At 36.7% G+C, this 20,731-nt stretch overlaps 1 protein-coding gene and 1 long non-coding RNA gene across 2 annotated transcripts in view; both read left to right on the plus strand.

The window, feature by feature from the left end:
* LOC133517631 (uncharacterized) overlaps positions 1-20,731 on the plus strand; it is a 394,272-nt gene that overhangs the window by 218,437 nt on the left and 155,104 nt on the right. The gene's annotated exons all lie outside the window — the stretch shown is intronic.
* On the plus strand, positions 13,421-19,410 carry LOC133517620 (uncharacterized). Its single transcript, XR_009799390.1, has 2 exons — positions 13,421-13,545; positions 14,901-19,410. It is a non-coding gene; the product is annotated as an uncharacterized LOC133517620 (long non-coding RNA).

The following is a 20,731-nucleotide window of genomic DNA, read 5'->3' on the forward strand; positions in this document are numbered from 1 at the left end:
ATGTTGTAAACCGCATGTTAGTCTTAAGTATTAAGTGGTATTAGGTATATGTTCTTCGTGAGATACGTATATGGAAGCATCTGTATTTAAGGACATTTATGCTATTTAAGTCTTTTTTGTTCATGCCATGTATGTTTTCTGTGTTATCTCCTTAATAAATAAATAAATAAATAAATAAATACTTAGAACTGAAAATCAAAAAATCTTTTTTCATCAAACCCATACGTGTGGGATATCTATGGATAGGTCTTCAAAAATGATATTGAGGTTTCTAATATCATTTTTTTCTAAAATGAATAGTTTGCGCGAGAGACACTTCCAAAGTGGTAAAATGTGTGTCCCCCTCCCGTAACTTCTAAAATAACAGAATGAAAAATCTAAAAAAAATATATGATATACATTGCCATGTAAACTTCCACCGAAAATTGGTTTGAACGAGATCTAGTAAGTAGTTTTTTTTTAATACGTCATGAAATTAAAAAAAAAAAATTTTTCATCATACCCATACATGTGGGGTATCTATGGATAGGTCTTCAAAAATGATATTAAGGTTTCTAATATCATTTTTTTCTAAACTGAATAGTTTGCGCGAGAGAACCTTCCAAAGTGAAAAAAGTGTGCCCCCCCCCCCTGTAACTTCTAAAATAACAGAATGAAAAATCTAAAAAAAATATATGATATACATTACCATGCAAACTTCCACCGAAAATTGGTTTGAACGAGATCTAGTAAGTAGTTTTTTTTTAATACGTCATAAAATTAAAAAAAAAAAAAATTTCATCTAACCCATACGTGTGGGGTATCTGGATAGGTCTTCAGAAATGATATTTAGGTTCCTAATATCATTTTTTTCTAAACTAAATAGTTTGCGCGAGAGACACTTCCAAAGTGAAAAAATGTGTCCCCCCCCCCTGTAACTTCTAAAATAACAGAATGAAAAATCTAAAAAAAATATATGATATACATTACCATGCAAACTTCCACCGAAAATTGGTTTGAACGAGATCTAGTAAGTAGTTTTTTTTAATACGTCTTAAATGGTACGGAACCCTTCATGGGCGAGTCCGACTAGCTCTTGGCCGCTTTTTTATACACGATTGTCTCGTGGCTAGACGAACATATGTTTTTTCCAGCGCTAAAAATATAACTTTAAAAAGAAGTTTAATTACAATATAATGAGACTCGTGTACCTAAACACTAAATTTATTTCCACCTTTAAATTTTTCGTAACTTTAATAGTTAGGCAACTAGATATAAAGCGCAATATCGATACGGTAAAAGTTGTTGGAAGTTCAGACTTGGAAGTGAGCGAGCGCTTGCCGAGCCAACTTCGCCGAAGCATAACTTAGAACTTCGTTAGGTGACCCTGACTGCGGCTGTAAACACAATCGCACCTAAGTATATTTAGAAGGCAAAACAATACCGTCTACCGTTCTATTTTATTTAGAATATTTGCAACTTTTGATCTAAAATTTGTCAGACCGTGGCCAGAATCATTCTAACAAATGTTTCTTAACAAAATGTTATTTTTTATATCTGGTTAGAACATAAGTTTAGTGAGTTAGTGTATTATATAGTATTTATTATGTCCAAGTACCTAATTAATATAGTTAATGGGTACGGGTTATTTATATCGATAATGCCTAATAATTCTAATTTATATCATATTTGTCGCTATGTTATAGTTTTTAAATTCTTATTCCGCCATACAATTATGTTAAAAATATCACCGTCTCTCAAAACTGTATTCCAACTTCATTGGAGTATTTTGTCCCAATAAAATTATTTTACACGGGTTCTCGGGTTCAACAAATTTGATACGTGTAGTCGACATATAACATTTTGCCGGGCGCGTAACATGTCAAATCTCTCCCTCTCCGATCAAAGCATACGTTAAGTAATGCCGCCAATACACGTGTTCCGCTGTCACGACGTTATTAAGCAATTAAATAGATTAATAAAGATATTTACGTCATTCTGCCAAATTGGCGTAGATCTGTAAAGACCTCTCAATGGGCCTTTGATCTCTGAAGCTTGATAGATCGATTTGTAAGCATTGTTTGGCAGTTCTGAGACATCCGGAGCTTTAATTGTTGCTGGAGATAGGTAGGTAGATTGAACTTAGATATTTACGGATTTAATGAGGTAGTAATAAATCTTGCATATACCTATATGACTATGAATATGAATATCTATAAATTCATGTCCAATTAACGTATTTATGTTTAACTGTTACAAAATTTAAGGAACACTTATCTGCAAATAAAATTTCACGATTTTTTTAAATTTTACCATTTAGGACCTGTTTTTTGAAATTACTAGTTATTTTGCAACAGCATTTTTTTACACACAACACAGAGACATACAGTTACGTTTGCATTAAAAAAACGTTGTTCTAAAAAGTGTGCAGAAAATGATAGTTTTCTGCTCCAATATAGAGCACTGTACTTTCTAAATATACGTTATTTTCCTTTTTAGGGTTCAGTACCCAAAGGGTAGAACAGGACCCTATTACTAAGACAGTTGAAATTTTCACAGATGATGTATTTCTGTTGCCGTTATAACAACAAATACTAAAAAGTACGGAACCCTCGGTGGGCGAGTCCGACTCGCACTTGTCCAGTTTTTTTTAATGCACTTCCTGCATATTCAAAATGAAAAGTAGAGTTTTCAACTTGGGTGAAAGGCACCATTTCTGTCTCGGACCATATCTAGTTATATGTTTTTTCCAGCATCTGCTGACTCATGAATCAGATGTAGATATCTGAATGTTCCTACGTATTTTCAAAATAGGGTAACATCCACCATTGCCCTATTTCCTCATCTCTGTATCTGTAATGGTTCCGACGAAATAATGATATCTCAATATGAATTGTATCAGCGGACGGAACGAAACCTAAATATAGGTAGGCAAACTGTTGCGCACATCAGTTAAGTAAAAATTACGCGAGAAACGTCCCGAGGGAACGGCCTCATTGTGGCCTCAATGAGCGCGCCTGATTGGCGGAAGGATGTTCTCACTAAATAAAAATATCGACGCGTCATTTCGTACAATTTTCGTCGAATTTTCAAACGATAAAACCTGTCATTTCGCTGTTGACGCGCCTATAAAATATTCATGTAGACGGGAGAGAGATGAGCGATTTTTTCTTCGATTTACGCGTCGAAATAAGATGTCATTTTCCGTATCATTAGCGGCGGTTCGGAGCGTCGCGACGCCACTATTTATACGCAAATACGATAAAAATGACGCCCGGCCGATCGACTGCTTGACGCGCCATTGATAAATTGCGCCCTTTTCAAATTCCTTATCTTTTTTGACGTTTTTTTATTCATTTTAAATTCCTGTGGCAGTATTCTTCGAGTTTCTTTCAATGCCTTGTTGAATTGTGTATAATTTGAGTAATGACGTCGTAATGGTAAGATATTGCGAATTTTGTTTATTGTCGTAGAATTGATGGAACTCCTACGTTTTTGTTGTTAGATGGGGAGTGATATCGAGAACCGTTAAACTTTTGATGACCATCGTTACCAATAGAGTACGAGTGCTGTAAAGAGGGATTTTCATTTCCGATCTAAGTGCAGCTATGTTTTTAAGAAGATTACTTTTATAGAGGTTTATTGGCACTCGTATTTCCATGGCGGAGTAAATTCGATTGGAATAAAACTCGTTCCCGGTGGCTCAGGGTGCGGCGCGGCGCTGAGCGCCGAGTTGAGCGCTCTCTTTGCCGAGCGAAATCGCGCGGAGTAGTTTATCTCGCCCGTTCACTTGTGCTATCGTTGCTCCTTTACAAAGGCATCTACTATGATAATCGGGAGATGTATCTCTTATCAGTAGGATCAGTGTTCGAGCACGGTTATTTAGAACACGGTTTCTACTTTTATTTCTCTTGATCAAAACCAGTATGCTGGTGTAAATCGGCTTATAACCAGCATAGAGGGCGTCACGTAAAATAATTGCTCGCCGAAAACTGCGGTAAGTTCGCGAGAGGCCCGGCTTACTAGCGCCCTCCCGGCTGGGACAATATTGCGCTCCGTGTCCCGACTAATCCCGGGATTCATTTATTTTTGACAACGCAATACGATTTTATCTCACGGCTTCTGATGCTGTTTGCCGTCTGTTATTATACTCCCGCCATATTCGGGCTACTTATTTATTTATTTTGCCACCCTTTATAGGGGCGATTTGGCAGTTAATACTCGCCGTTTAGTGGTTGATTTGATTTAGCTGAGATTTTTTAAATTGTATTTATAATTGCTATTGCTTGGCTTCATTTTTAGTATACCTACTGATTTAACATGTGACTTTTTTTGGCACCTAACTTGTGACATTATAAATTGTAATGTGATATCGCGAAATATTTCCTGAATACATCTACTTATTTCTTGAATCCATACATTTCGAAAACGAGTACCAATATTATCCGTTGACATTGTCATCCTTGGCAAAAGTAGACGTACGACCGTCATGCTTAAAGCTGTTATTAAGGCTTGTGGTTTTGTTCTTAGTATTTTGAACCATAAACCGTACTTACTATTTTATTTAATTACATCAGTTTAAAATCGGATAGTGAAGGTCTGTCCATAGGTATATAGACCATAATCGTACTTAACAACATGCGACACAAAAAAATGTGACGCCGAAAAATTTTTTTGCCTTTGAGATTTTATTATAGTATGTATGTTAGTTTGATGGGTAAGTATCTATGGGTCTTAGATGCCTGGTAATAAATGATATTTTAATTTAATTAAAAACGAATAAGAAAAAAAACCCGGTGCGTAGCTATTGTCACGTGGTGGCAGAGGAAGCGGACACTCGGTGTAAGTGGGACGAACTGTAAGTGACAGCGCCGCGCGACGCACTCCGATTTTAATTAATAATCTAAGGCCAGCTATGTAAAATATGATATATTTAGGACCTAAGGATAAACCCTCAAGCTCTAATTTTAACTAAGGAGAGTAGTACCTGATTAAAATAGACTAGGGCTAGAATTATACGGAAAGAAAGGACCAGTCAAAGAGAGATTTGAAAAAATAAGACATATCAACTGGACCAACTGGGACTAACTGGGGGCAAGGGCAATTATGTGTGTTTACTGTTTACTTTATTGAATCATTGCAATTTCCTATGTATTTTATCTGAGAAGGTTTAGCTTCCAAAATTTCATCTGACTCAAACATTGTTTTTGATTAAAAACATTTAATAAGGAGGTACCTACAATAAAATGCCTAAAGTCCGTTGCGACTCTAATAAAGTTTTCATAAAACCTCATTCTAATTTCAAACGAGACACGAACCGTGCCTGGAGACTCGGATGCTTATCAACACTATGGTTGACGAGCCCTGCTATTAGCATATTTTATTAAAAACCTCGACGTCGGAGATAAAAATGAAAATGAGACACGTCAAAGAAAACAACTGCCAAAACGCACCAGACAATGGTTATTTTGGGCGATAGGAAAAAACGAAGTTTTTTGTCATGGAAATTTTTGGGTGGACACTTTGCATTTTCATTCTTTTTTCCGTTCCTTGGGGTGGAAATCTGTTTTTTTTAATTATCTTGTTTGGTAATTAGTTTCAGCAGAGATCGTTTTCTTTCGCTTCCTCCTTCGGGCACAACTTGTCTACAGTTAACGATGCAATTAACACTACGTCGTGATTAACGGGCACTGTTTTCTGTTTTCGTTGAAACTCGAAGGCAATTTTAGAGTAAAGTAAGTAAGTACTAGCATGAACAATTTCGTTTATAGTGTAAGTCATTAAAAGGTTTTGAGCTTTTGTCCTATATACTCGTATAATTGAAGAAACAAAACGATTATTACGATTACTAGGTACAACATTTTTTAAGTTGTATAAGGTTTTCTGGGAGCGGAAAAAATAATTAGCTTCTAAGAGTAGGTATGAAGATTCGCTTGGGCCTTGTGCTCACAAATAAAGGAACAAAGAAATGCCTAAAGATTTTATACAGCTCTTTTGCAAATATTAATCAAGTGTTAAATGGTATTTAAGGTTATTACATCATGGGAAAATAAAAGTCGATATTGATAAGTTGATAACTTACAAGTACTTGGACATTTTATTATTAGGTACTTATTACCCGCTTACTGGTTATAGGTATCTATGTAATTTTATATGATACAAAAAAAGCGTTTGAAGTGGCCAAACAAATTACCGAGCCACTTGGCGGGATTCGGGCTTTATTTCCCCAAATGACACACAGGGACGCTAGCCGCGGGATTATATCGATTGAAGCCAAACCCATGCCTATAAAATTCTTGATAAATATGAGTACGTATAGGACGGTTGTATGTGTAGATCAAAAGCAAGAAGTGCCTCTCGTTTAGGTATCTTCTACTATATAAAATTTTAAATGCCAGAAAGGGAAAAAAAACGAAGGATGGTGCGAGATGGCGCCTTACAAATTTTTGGAATTTAGGTGACACGTTTCTCGAATACGGCGCACGTATCATGAGAAAAAACTGTGCAAATCTATTGTTTAAGTATGAGAATAGAACAAGAGCATAATAATTACTGTTTTCAAAGTGTATTTACTTCACAATCAACTATATAAATTTTCATAAAAATCTTCACGATCGGCCGTTTTCGGCAACTTTCGGTTGGTTTCGCTACACATCTACAAAGTTTGATTAGTTGGTTTGATGTTTTATCCGTGTTTTTTTACTCGCAGTCAAATTTGATATCAAAAGTGCTGTCAACCTTAGCCTATGCTCAGATAGCCCGTTAAATTTTTTGACGTAAACTCAAGTAACCTAAAGTAAGTTTGTCAGGTTGGTGTGCAATTTTATCGGTGTTTTTTACTCGAAGTAAAATTAAAAATCAAAAGTGCTACCAACCTTAAGCGTCAATTACATCCATACTTGCCGATATCGGGCCCGAAATCAGTCCCGATTTCGGGTTTGATAATCGTATTCCGTTTCACGGAATATCAGCACATCGTTAACAATATTTGAAATGTAAAAAATACTTCGTCTCTTGCCAAATATGTTCTATGTTTGATACTTTTGCATATGAACCGTTTTTTTTACATTTGAAATATTGTAAACGATGTGCTGAAATTTGGTGAAACGGAAAAAAACTCTTGCTCGGGCCCGAAATCGGGTCTGATATCAGGCCTGATAAAGTGTGGAGGTAATTGGCACTTTAGTCTATTCCCATACCAGAAGTGTGATAGTTTGTGGAAGATATTCCTTCCTTCCCATGTAATACCGCCTTTAATAGATGTTTGTGCAACTGTACATCAAAAATCAAAAGTACTTATCAACCTTATCAACCGAAGTGTGATAGTTTGCAAATATGTGGATGAGAAAATACCACAGACCAACCCCTACTAGACACAGACCAATTACTAGTTTAAATATTTCTATATTATCCTGTTTGAAGTTACCCCGAAGCACTTTATTTTTTACACTTACACAGTACATACAAGTACATACATACTGTTTAAATCTCATGAATGTAAATTTGACCACAAAATGTATGCAACATCTAATATTCAATTTCATACATATTTTCTGGGACCCTTATTATTTTATGTTTAAAATCTTATCCCATTAATATTAGATTATATTGTTTTAATATTATTTAGTAATTTTTATGTAGACTTTATTGATAATAATTTTACCACAATAAATTACGGTACCACTGGTACCAGTAGGTACCACTTCCCGTAATGAATATGTCCATCGATGATATGTCCCATTCCCATTCCTACGCATACACGTGACAGCGCGCCATGTTTGGAACGACCAATCGCAGGGCTTCTATAGGCGGTTTTCTGTGGAAAATATAATCTCTCATTTTTCCAAATCATGTCATTTATTAACAAATTTGCAAACTAACCCCCTTATTCATAAAACTTAACAAACTTCTGTTAAAATTTCTCACTTTCTAACAAGCACAAATGTCAATATTGCAGACAGAGACAAACGATCATCAACGGCATTTTAAATTTAAGAGACCTTTATGAATAACGCCATAAATATATAACCGTTACAAATAAGAAGTATCATACAACTGTTACATTAAAAATAATGATGCCCCCCCGAATAATCTTAGTTTTTATAAACCTTGATGGGATTGATTTCAAAGGTTAATTCATATTTTTTTCCAAAAAATAAAGAGTCTTCAAACAACTAAAGAATTATTCCTAACTTTGTGACAATTGTGGTTATATATCTTTCTCGCCTCTGAAAATCAAGCTTTAATCAATATTATTTAAAAAGATATTTAGTTATATCGATCTCCTGGAAAATTATACTCAAAGTAGTAATGTTTGTAAGCATCCCTTCAATTATACTTTACATAATAAAGTTGGTATTTAAACATCAGACAAACTCCTTATCTCACTTGCGGCGGAGCCGCGGGCACGTCTAGTTAGGTATATAGACGTACGTCGGATATATAATTTGAAGCATCAGATTCATATTGTATGTCACAAACTCAACTACATATGTAGATAATATTAACTCTTGTTAGATTATTTACCTATAAATTACGTAGTTTTGTAACTATCAACTGTAGGGTTTTAAGTACGACTGGCGAGCCGCGCCGGCTTCGCATGGGTTAACAAATTATACACCCAATTCTTCCTCAAGAATCACTCTATAGATAAAAACCGCATGAAAAATTTCGTTCAGTATTTTTTGAGTTTATCGCCAACATACAAACACACGCGGGAGTGAACTTTATTTTATTAGATACAAGTGGTCAGAAGAATACGACCAAGACGAACACGCGATCGTTGCACAATGAGGAGACTCCTTCAAAACACATTTCTAACTCTCTAATGTCCTACCTTTTTACTTGCAATTTACACCATATGAAAGTACGCGTTTTAAAGTATGAGGATAAAAACAAACATTAGGCTTTTTTTGGACATTCCGACCGTCAAGTTTACAAGATGGACGACCACCAAAAAAAATTAACCAAGCGGTTAAAAGAAAACTAAGCCCAACGGATACCTATATATACGATCATTTCTTATTTAATTAGGCTATCGGTCTCTCAATAGCAACAGTAAGATTCCCAAATGCCGAACTACCTATTACATGGTATATATAAGCTACCAGTTTCTCAATACTTAAAGGCATTCCAACTCCCTAACCGCCAGAACCATAGATGACGTGTTTAGCTCCAGCACAAAAAAACACCGTTCAAGTGCGAGTTCGTTTAACTCGCGAAACGAGGGTTCCTTACAAACTTTAAATTTTATCATGTAACTAAAATAACGAAACAAGAGTTTTGACCAGAGGTATACTAAACATAATTGTGTACAGCACCATCTATCAAGAAATTGGCTAAGTAATTCGCGCGATGTATGTACGTTGGTTTTTCAGGGATAACTCTTTATCATGTAAACCGATAAAAAAAAATGTTTTATTTGAAAGGTATTTTTAGTTTAATCTCATATAACTTTTAAGTACAATAAATACCCGCAAAGGGTAATTGCAAATTAAATTAGATTTTTTTTAACTTTTATTATTATTAATTTTTATCAAGAAAGAGGTGTGATATATATTTTTCCCGTTATTATAATGTAAAAATTTCCAAATTTTTCGTTGTTAAACTTCGGAGATCCCTTGTCTCGGGGGGGGGGAATATGGTATCTTTTTCGCATTTTCCTTCATAAGTCAATTATTTCCCTATGAAGAAAAAAATATTTTACTCTACTTGTCCTAGGAACTATTAGACTTTGAAATTTTGACTCCTCTTTATACTGGGCATATCCCATAATGCTTTAAAAAAAAACAGTTCCAATGTTATTAGCGTTGTTCATAACTATTCCAAATTTCAAAGGAGAATGGGCAATTTGTCCCATGGATGTATACTGTTGAGACATATCTCGTTTGAAAGGGTTTACTCTTAGCATTATTTTATTGTATGACACCAACTTTGGATAACGTGCAGGGACTGAGCAATTAAAAAAAAAGAGTGGCGAATATAAACTGTTGTTTTACAAAGTACTTGTTATGTAGCCGGTTGTTAGGTGTTTTGTATGAAAGAATATGAGAAATTCTAGATTTCTGTTTACCACTACTTACGTTTAAGTACGTACAGGGCTGGAATTAGTTGATAAAACATATGCTTGAATTAAAAATGCTGCTATTAAACACTGAAACTTGCTTGTATACTCAAGCCATATATATCATTTAAAAGACATTTTTATAAGGTATTTTAATATATACATACTTGCACTCAAATGCTTGCAGGGGCGGTAATAAAACTAGTTTTTTCGTTAATTAATTGTGGTAAATGCCGCTTTGTTTGTTCTACCTGGCACTAGATGGAGCCTTGGTAGCAGTTTGGGTAATTTTTACTATTGGTATATACAATTGAGTCATATCCTATTTGGAAGGTCTTCAATTAAGCATTAATTACTTATATGACACCAAAGACCGAAAGTGTCCAGGGAAGATGATATTAATAATTTTGATCATGCGCTGCGGCGTAAACTGGAACTAAAAAATGTCATTCATATAGAGTTACTTTTGTAACCATTTACATCACTTTGCATGTCTGAAATATAATGAAAAAGTAATTTATATATTTTTTAAAATTATTAGCGCTCAATAAATGGCACTAAACTACTTAATTATGATTTTTCAAATCCTCTCTAGTACTGACATCTTGCGTGCAATAGGAGAACCGAATGAGCGGCAAATGCTGGATCCGTATAGTCGCTTATAAACGCTAAAAAATGTCACCGAAGAATAGGTTTGTTTAATTCGGAACTTTGACAATAAAACGAGTGGTCACCTTGAACTAGTAAGTTTCGTCTATTTATCTCTCTTGCTCTTACATATTCGAGTGATAAAGGTAGAAAAAGCATTATATTTTTTAAAGTTCGCGTTATGTCCCGCTAGAAACGTTATATAAACTTATTATTAAACATGAAATAAGATTCCTAAGCAATAAGTAGGTAAGTAAATGTATTTATGGAGTACCATAATTAGCAGCAAGAAAATAAATCTAAGTTTATAATTATGTTACGATAAAATAAATCGTAAAAAGGTACTATGTACATACTTGTTTTGTCTCTCTGCAGGAAAATTGTGTAAAAGTGAAACATTTGAGATTGCGTCGCGGTTCAAAGCAACGTTCCCTTCGTTTGCCATATGAAGCAGGATTAAATTGTGTAGTTTTAAGTTCTCATGTAAGTGAATTGTCAAATTCTTAGTGAGAATAAAGAATCTTAAACCTAAAATTAACCCTTTACCAGGCCAAGGGATATATTTCACCCACATCTTATATCGGTTACCGTAGTCAGGTTTTAACTCCAAACCACCTACAAAATATTTTGTCAATCCCTGAAAATATTATTTTATGATCTTCATTCACAACACGCTTCTAAATTGCGTAATATATCTTTGGCAGCCGTTTAAATTCACTTGAACGCTAATTTCAGTAAACTACGGATAAATTCGAACACTTTTCATAATCTCTATGAAACAGAAGTACATAGGTCGAACAATTTTTTGATATTTTGTAGATTTTGAGTGTTGAAAGCTAATGTAATCGGAAACATTGCTAAATATTCATGCATTATTGTGTATGACCAGAATTAGGATGTGGGTTGACATTATCCCATGGCCTTATTAGAGTTTAACTGTGTGGGAGCTATATTTCCCATGGCCCGGTAAATTGTCTTGTCATGTCATAAAAACTCACGTTAGTAAGTGATTTTTTTTCAGTGATTGATATAATGTTTCGTAGGAGATTTGGAGTTAAACCTTGACTATTATAACCGATATAAGATGTGGGTGGAATATATCCCTTGGCCTGATCAAGAATATAATAAGACAAAATCTAGTATGACAGTTCATTACTTAGACAGGCGATGGGATAACCTTAACCCACATTTTTATTTCTGGTTTAAAGGAAGATCTCCGACGTTCATAAATACATTTTTTACAAGGCGTTCAATACGGTTGCAACAGCATATAAAGTACGTATTAAGACACGCTGGTTCTTCGGGGCCTGGTAAAGGGTTAACGCAGTGAATACATTACAAGCATCAGCGACTCTTAACTGCTTGCCAAGCTAAGATAGTAGCTGTATTTCGTTCCATTATATATACATATGAAATAAAAACTTTTGAATACATTTAGCACCTTTATTTCATATAAATTGAAAAATAACTGACGGCATACATTTTCTTCACGGTCGCACAAATATTAGCAGGACGAGTCGACAAGTTAATTTAAAGCAAGCATTGGTGAATAGGTGCATCCAGATAAGAGAATGCATGGTTATTGCGCCAATCTCGGACCATTTGCGATTGGTTTGCTAAGGGCACCGCTAGCTGGTGCGGATGCACAGAGCACTTATACATACCTTATTAAATAAAAACTTTTGAATACATTTAACATCTTTATTTCATATAAATTGAAAAATAAGTGACGGCATAGATTTTCTTCACGGTCGCACAAATATTACCAGGACGAGTCGACAAGTTACTTTAAAGCAAGCATTGGTGAATAGGTGCATTCAGATCCAGATAAGGGAATGCATGGTTATTGCGCCAATCTCGGACCATTTGCGATTAGTTTGCTAGCTGGAGCGGGTTAACCCTTTACCAGGCTGACAGTTCAAAAATGACAACCGAATGTCAGTCTTACTCATCGAAAATAGAACACATGTTTGAAGAGCCGCATGTGGGAAATATATATCCCTTAGCCTGGTAAAGGGTTAACGAAAAACAGTAACTGGCGACGCTAACTGGCGCGGACGCGTGCGACGAATTTTACCTACAAAGGTACCAGCGCGCGTGCACCCACTCCGTGCACTCGCGCCAGCTAGCAAACGCCCTTAACCTTTTGAACGCCAAGAATACCTTAAGGCGTCGTAACTAGCTATGCTCAAAGCGTTATAAATACATTATAGCTGATATAGCCGCTGTCAGAGTAACCTTCACACTTTCAAGTAAGGTTTAGGGCATAGGGCGTCCGCAACGTCGCGCGTGTGCATGGAGCGGGCGTGTGGCTTACAGTATGAGCAACGCTAACCGGCGCGGACGCGTGCGACTGATTTTACAAAGGCACCTGCGCGTGTTTGCCCGCTCCGTGCACTAGCGCCAGCTAGCAAACGCCCTTAAACTTTTGAACGTCAAGAACACCTAAAGGCGCCGTCACTAGACATGATTTAAGGGCCATGAACACATCAATGATTATAGCTGTTATAATCGCTGTCAAAGTCCCTAATGTAATACTCATGCACTTTCAAGCTCACTTGCGCCCGTGACCTTGGCGTGTGAGTAACGTTTTTGTTTATGGCGTTCAAAGGGTAAAGTATCAATGTCGTAATGCGTCGCTAGCGCGTTATTTTCGAATCGCACCCGTGCTCCCGTATTGGACTGCACACTTCTTGTTATTGTAACCGTTTGTGCACCTAGATAACACAAGTACAGTCAGCGTCAAATACTTTGTAGCAACCAAAGTAGCCAAATAGTTCGGTACACCATATATTTAGTATGGTGTACCGAACTATTTGGCCACTTTGACTGCTACAAAGTATTTGACGCTGACTGTACACATACACAACTCGCAAAATGCTCGCGTGCTCTTGTTTATATGTAAAGTACGTCTTCTAGGGCCGCGGGTTGGACCCACGCGACCGGCGGGGCGGTGAGCGGCATACATTGGTCGCAATGCAAGCTGTAAAGCTAGTGCAGTGCATGAGGTACGCGCGGCTTTCTCTCACCACATCTTTAGGTGTTCTTGGCGTTTAAAAGGCTAAAAGCACCTAATGAGGTAGCTTTACATTAGGTAGATGCCGGCCCACACGCCGATCCGGTGTGCAGGCTAAGGAAATCGCTATGTAGGCCAATTCGAAAGTGCAACTGACATTAAACCAATTTTAGAATAATATTGGAATGATACCAGTTAGCTGACATTCGTGCGTTCATTTCGCAATTATACGCATGTATTTGTGCGAGCGAGACGCCCGCAACTAACTGATATGATTCCAATATCGGTGTGCACGCCCCTTTTTATTCATAAGCAAGGTAAGATTGAACCACTATAGAAGGCAGCGAAGAGGCCGGCAATGGAACTGGTAGCGTTCGATGGAGACATTCAGTTTTCTGTCAAATGCAAGTTCAAATTGGCCTGACTGTCTCACTCGCACACCGGAGCAGCGTTTCATATAAGCGTACTTTGTTATATCCAATTCAGCCAATCGACCCGCTCTATTCAGTAGGTTTCATCATCTCGATCCATCAGTTAAGTAACAATCTCTTCAATCTGGTGGATCGAGATGGTGGATCCTACTGGACAGATGGAACCTATGGATAGGAAAACGTTATGCTCAACAATTTGGTAGCAGAAGCGATGTGGATTTTTTAAAATCGCGACTGTGTCATTGACATAATATATCTGAGGACGGGCCTTACGGGGAATAAGAATGGGGCCAGTACAGCGGTGTTACGCACACGAGTTTGATCCAATCGTGCAGTCTAACGCCACAAGTACCACAACGTGATTGGTTGATGAGTTCGCATTACGCACGCGATTGATCGCATCTAGTTGCGTTAGACAGCACGATTGGCTCGAATTTGTGAATGACACAACTGAACTAGCACTATCGTTATTGCCCCTAAGGTCGGTCCTTAGATATATGGTAAGCGTCAGGATGGCGGTGGACCTCAGCGAATTTCAAAGAAATATTTATAAACATATTGTACCTTCTGTGTACCTCAGTGTACCTTAAATAGAAACCAGTGTACCTTTCCCCAAAACGAGATATTTTACAAAACGGTCCACCCGCCAACCTGACGTCAGGATGGCGGGTGGACCTATGAAATCTTGCATTATAATTTATACCGCACTAAAAGTATGCAGTTATATTGTGCATGAGCTTAGCCTAGCTTGTTTTGGGGAGAGGTACACCGGTTTCTATTTCTATTTACAGAGGTACACTGAAGGTACAGTCACCATCATATATATCGGAGCGGCCAAGGTACCCACGAATCTCTGAACATGCCTCTACTGTCAAGGGGTTAGTGCGTGTTTAGATATCTATGAGTACACCGGCCACTCCGATATATCTGATGGCGACTGTACCATATAACTGCATACTTTTAGTGCGGTATAATGCAAGATTTCATATGTCCAACCGCAATCCTGACGTCAGAATGGCGGGTGGACTTTTTCTTAAATATCTCGTTTTGGGTTAGGTACACAGAAGGTACAATATGTTTATAAATACTTACTGCTGTGGCGCAGCAACCCGAAGTGGATCTTGGCTTCCGACACCAAAGACCGCCATGCTTCTCTGTCCAAAACCGTTTCCATCTAGTCGACGGCGCCGAGTTCGCTAAGGTCTTTTTGCATTTCGTCTCTCCAGCTGGACCTACCTAGGACGTCTAGACGGTCTTCGGCCATTTGGAACTTCAGAGTACGCCCTCCAGGCTGCACGATCCTCACCCATCTGGACTACGTGCCCGAGTCATCGGAGTCTGGCAGCGCGAAAAATCCTAGGACCCACACGTGGAGCGGATGGAACCTGGAGACTCCTCAGGAATCAGGAGATTGAAGATCTGGTGTCCGAGCCGAACGTCATACATGTTTGTAAATATTTCTTTGAAATTCGCTGAGGTCCACCCGCCATCTAGACGCCAGATGTCAATGCCGTGTGCGACCGCCCTTAAAGCGGTGTATTATCTCTAGTCTCTCCAATATGTTCTCCTGGTGGGTCCACGGGGTTTATTTTAAGTGTTATCATAAACAGTGTTCACCAGTGGGTCTACGGGTACCTAATTATTTTTACTATGGGCCGACCATGAACACGATTCTATTTTGAAAACGTTGCCCGCGTAGCTACTTCAGTCTTAGGTATACCGCCTCTACACCAAGTTCACAAAAGATTGATATTTTAGGTAACAACTCACATTTCGCGATATTTGTCCATAGTAAATACTAATTCAAAAACTACTGTAGGGCCTAAAATCTTTTGTGATAGTAATGTAGAAATAAATACTGTTGACAGGCGGTCAACGGTATTTAGTACAATAATTACACTAAAACAATTCATATAGAATACAGAACCTATGAATAATATATACCTAGAGAATCTAACTTTAATGAAATATAATTGAACAAAAGAAATACATTAGTACGAGTAGTACGGTCAACCTATATGTCTATTTTTAATAGTCTTAATGTTCGTGTATCGGTTCTGTATTCTATGGCTATTAATTATGCTTTATTTTTAAACTTTCTTTGACTACACACAAGTACACATTATATTTGCTTTTTTCTTGAACTTTATCTTGCCCATGTTCGATTCTTCTTATGTCGATGCATCCTCATTATTGCCGTATGGTTTCTGAAAATACAATAAAAGTTTTTGTATTGTTTTCTAATACCTATGTTTGAAGTCGGTTTCCTATTTTTAAGAGAAGTTTTTTTTTCATGTAAGTACCGTCAAGTGGGGTAAATTAGAGCAGATGGGATACCTATCGACAATTATGTCAATAAACAGTTTTACGTTCCATCAAGAATTGAGAGGTTGCCTCAATTCCTCATGTAACCCATGATGTAAGCTAGACCTTTACACAAATATTCCTTAAACCTCGTTAAGCAAGTAGCTTCTTTACAAACATAACAAAGAAGACAAATCGTCTAGCGTGAAATACGCATCGTTAAAGAGTTCTTTTCTGGTCCTGATCAGAAGTTCCACTTCTTCAAATAGCACTTTTTTGAATGGCAATGCTTGGTCTGTTGATGAAACTAAAAAACGCCTATAAGATTTGGGGAGTTCCCTCAATTCCTCGTGGTTTTGTCAAAAATAGGACCATCTTGGAACTATATACCCACTTTCAAACGATAACTAATTTTCAACATTGGTTCAGAAATGACGAAGATCTTACTTAACATATATACAAAAAAAAAAGTTTTTGAAGTCGGTTAAAAAGTAGTATCTTTACAATACTTCCGTCCTTTTACTAAGAAGGGATGACTACTACAATTTGCTTACTAAGTAAGTACTTACTTACTATTAGTATCAGATTGGAGTCGACTCGAGAGTCGATAAAATGGGCGTCGCTACCGTTTCCGAGTGGGGGGATTTCACCGCATGAAAAAGAGACACATATAGTGAGTTCTTACTGTTCTACCAAACTACATAATATAAAGTAGTCGTACTTTTTGAGTCAAATTAGTTTCATTCTAAAGGTGCGACGTAATGGCCTGAAGCCCGCTCTTAACATACCTAGTTCTACTATTTGATGGATATTGGTGTCAATTTATAATACGTTTAATTATTCATTGTCTTTACCTAATTATCTTTACCTTTTGCCTACCGGTTTGGCCTAGTGGTTAGTGACCCTGCCTATGAAGCCGATGGTCCCGAGTTTGAATCGCGTAAGGGCATTTCTTTGTGTGATGAACACAAATATTTGTTCCTAAGGCATGCGTGTTTTCTATGTATATACGTAAATATATATTTATCTAAATAAGTATGTTTAACGTCGCCTAGTACCCATAGTACAAGCTTTGATTACTTTGGGGCCAATCTGTGTAAGATTGTCCCTACATATTTATTTATTTATTTATTACCTAACGTAACCTACATTTTATTTCTGTAAGGGTAACAGTTTTGTTGGGATATAAAATAATTAATGATAAAAACTAATACTTTTACCAGCATTTTAACTTTACATTCATGTATTCGAAACCTATACATTTATGACAATAACTTTTGCAAGACGATAAGATTTTTTATTCACAATAACTTGTCCGTATTCGAACTGTCTGGCTACCTGGCTAGCCGTGGCTAGCTGTGTACCCGGCTTTTATACTCTGAAACTGGAACTAGTGACAGATAAGAGTCGATTGATGTTTTTTTTTAAGATACTTATACTTAAATAAAATTACTTACCTATGTTTAATTAAAAGAAAGACTACTTATACATAATAATCCTTACAGTTCTAACCTATTTAACCTACCTACCTACTTTTAATAATAGCAGTTCGGTTCACTTAGTAGAAATACCTGTTCTAAGAATAATGAAAAAGAAAGAAGAGTAATAAAAATAAAGAATCTGGAAGTCGTTGAGGTGTTCCGTTCTTCATCAGCAATTCTACTTCATCAAATGTCACTTTATTGAGTAAAAATGCTTGTAATATTGATGAAAATCCTAAAATGACTATATGTATGCCTATACAATATTAGAAGCTCCTTCGGTTTCTCGTAGAACCCATCATCAGAACTGAACATTGATATAAATACACCTTAAGAACGTTACTCGCTACAAGCTTAATAAAGAATACAAAACGCGTGCGTTGAAAAGTTCCGTTCTGGACAACATCAGCAGTTCCACTTGATCAAATATAACTTTTTTTTAAATAAAACACCTAGAGATATTGATGAAAAAAAAAACTATATGTATTTCTATAAGGTTTGAGGTGTCCATAATTAGACCTAGACACTAGACACTGGTGTCTAGCACAGATATTTCTTAAGAACCTTACTTTCTACAAACTTAAAAGTTCCGAGGAATTGTTCGGATTAATCTCTGCCGCCTCTTTCCGTCACCGCTTTACGCTACATCATTTATATCTTCACCACTTAGATGGTTGGCAATCCTCAACTGTGCATTTCTCTAGAAACTCCCTGCCTCATTCAGCTAAACTATGAAATGATCTGTCGCATGCGGTATTTCCGGCCCAATACGATCTTTAAAACTTTAAGGAAAGAGCGTATTCCTATCTTAAATGCCGGCACCGCACTTACAATCCCTATGGTGTAACAGGTGTCCATGGCCAGCGGTAATCGCTTACCATCAGTTGATTTGTCTGCTAGTTTGCCTCTTATATCACAACAAACAAAAAAAGAAAAAAATCTCGCGCGTTGAAGATTTCCGTTTTAGTCAACATCACTAGTTCCACTTCATCAAATGCCACTAATGTGAATAAAAAAAGCTAAAGATATTGATGAAAATCCAAAATGACTATATGCCTATAAGAATTGAGGAGAATGAGGAGTTCCCTCGCTTTCTCATGAAACACATCATCAGAACTGTACTTCGACAAAAATGTTTCTTGAGTACCTTACTCGCTACAAACTTAACAACGAAGTAAAATTGCGCGCGTTGGAGTTCCGTTTTGATCAACATCAGTAGTTCCATCATCCATCCATCATCAAATGTCATTTTTGTGAATAAAACTTGATAATATGTTGATGAAAATCCAATAAGTACTATATATATACCTATAACATTTAAGAAATTCCCTCGATTCTTCATGGGAACCATCATCAGACCTTTACCTTGACACAAATGTTCCTAAAAACCTTAGTACTTAAAACTTACTTGCTACAAACTTAACTAATAAAACAAATCGCGCGCGAGTTGGCGAGTTCCATTCTGGTCAACATCAGCTGTTACACTTAGTCAAATGACAATTTTTAATAAAAATGCTTGATATGTAAATAAAATCCCAGAAATTATTACATGTATGCCTATAAGATTTAAGGAATTCCCTCGATTCTTCATGAAACCCATCATCAGAACTGTACTTTGACAAAAATGTTTCTTAAGAACCTTACTTGCTACAAACTTAACGAAGAAAAATTGCACGCGTTGGAGTTCCGTTCTGGTCAACATCAGTAGTTCCACATCATCAAATGTCACTTTTGTGAATAAAAGTTGATAATATGTTGATGAAAATCCAATAAGTACTACATATATGCCTATAGCATTTAAGAAATTCCCTCGATTCTTCATGGGACCCATCATCAGACCTTTACCTTGACACAAATGTTCCTAAAAACCTTAATACTTAAAACTTACTTGCTACAAACTTAACTAATAAAACAAATCGCGCGCGAATTGGTGAGTTCCATTCTGGTCAACATCAGCTGTTACTTTTAGTCAAATGACACTTTTTTAATAATAATGCTTGATATGTAAATAAAATCCCAGAATACATTTATGCCTAAAAGATTTTAGGAATTCCCTCGATTCTTCATGAAACCCATCATCAGAACTGGACATTGATGTATTAAGTACACCTTAAGAACCTTACTCACTACAAGCTTAATAAAGAATACAAAACGTGTGCGTTGAAAAGTTCCGTTCTGGAACACATCAGCAGTTCCACTTGATCAAATGTAGCTTTTTTTAAATAAAACGCCTAAAGATATTGATGTAAATCCAAAAAAAACTATATGTATTTCTATAAGGTTTGCGGTATCTATCAGACCTGGATCTAGACACAGATGTTTCTTAACAACCTTACTTTCTACAAACTTATCAGGACAAATCTATTACGGCGAGTGTTCCATCGAATTGCTCGGATTAATCCTTGCCGCCTCTTTTCGTCAGCGCTCTACGCTACAACATTTTTATTTTCACCACTTAGATGGTTGGCAGTCCTCAACTGTGCATTTCTCTAGAAACTTCCTGCCTCATACAGCTAAACTATGAAATGATCTGTCGCCTGCGGTATTTCCGGACCAATACGACATTTAAAACTTTAAGAAAACAGCGTATTCCAATCTTAAAGGCCAGCACCGAACTTACAACCCCTATGGTTTAGCAGGTGTCCATGGGCGGCGGTAATCGCTTACCATCAGGTGTGACGTCTGCTCGTTTGCCTCTTATATCATAAAAAAAAACAAAGAAGAAAAATCTCGCGCGTTCAAGAGTTCCGTTTTGGTCAACATCAGTAGTTCCACTTCATTAAATGCCACTAGTGGGAATGAAAAAGCT

This window comes from Cydia pomonella, chromosome 5 (genome assembly GCF_033807575.1).
Source record: "Cydia pomonella isolate Wapato2018A chromosome 5, ilCydPomo1, whole genome shotgun sequence".
Classification (NCBI taxonomy): Eukaryota; Metazoa; Arthropoda; class Insecta; order Lepidoptera; family Tortricidae; genus Cydia; species Cydia pomonella.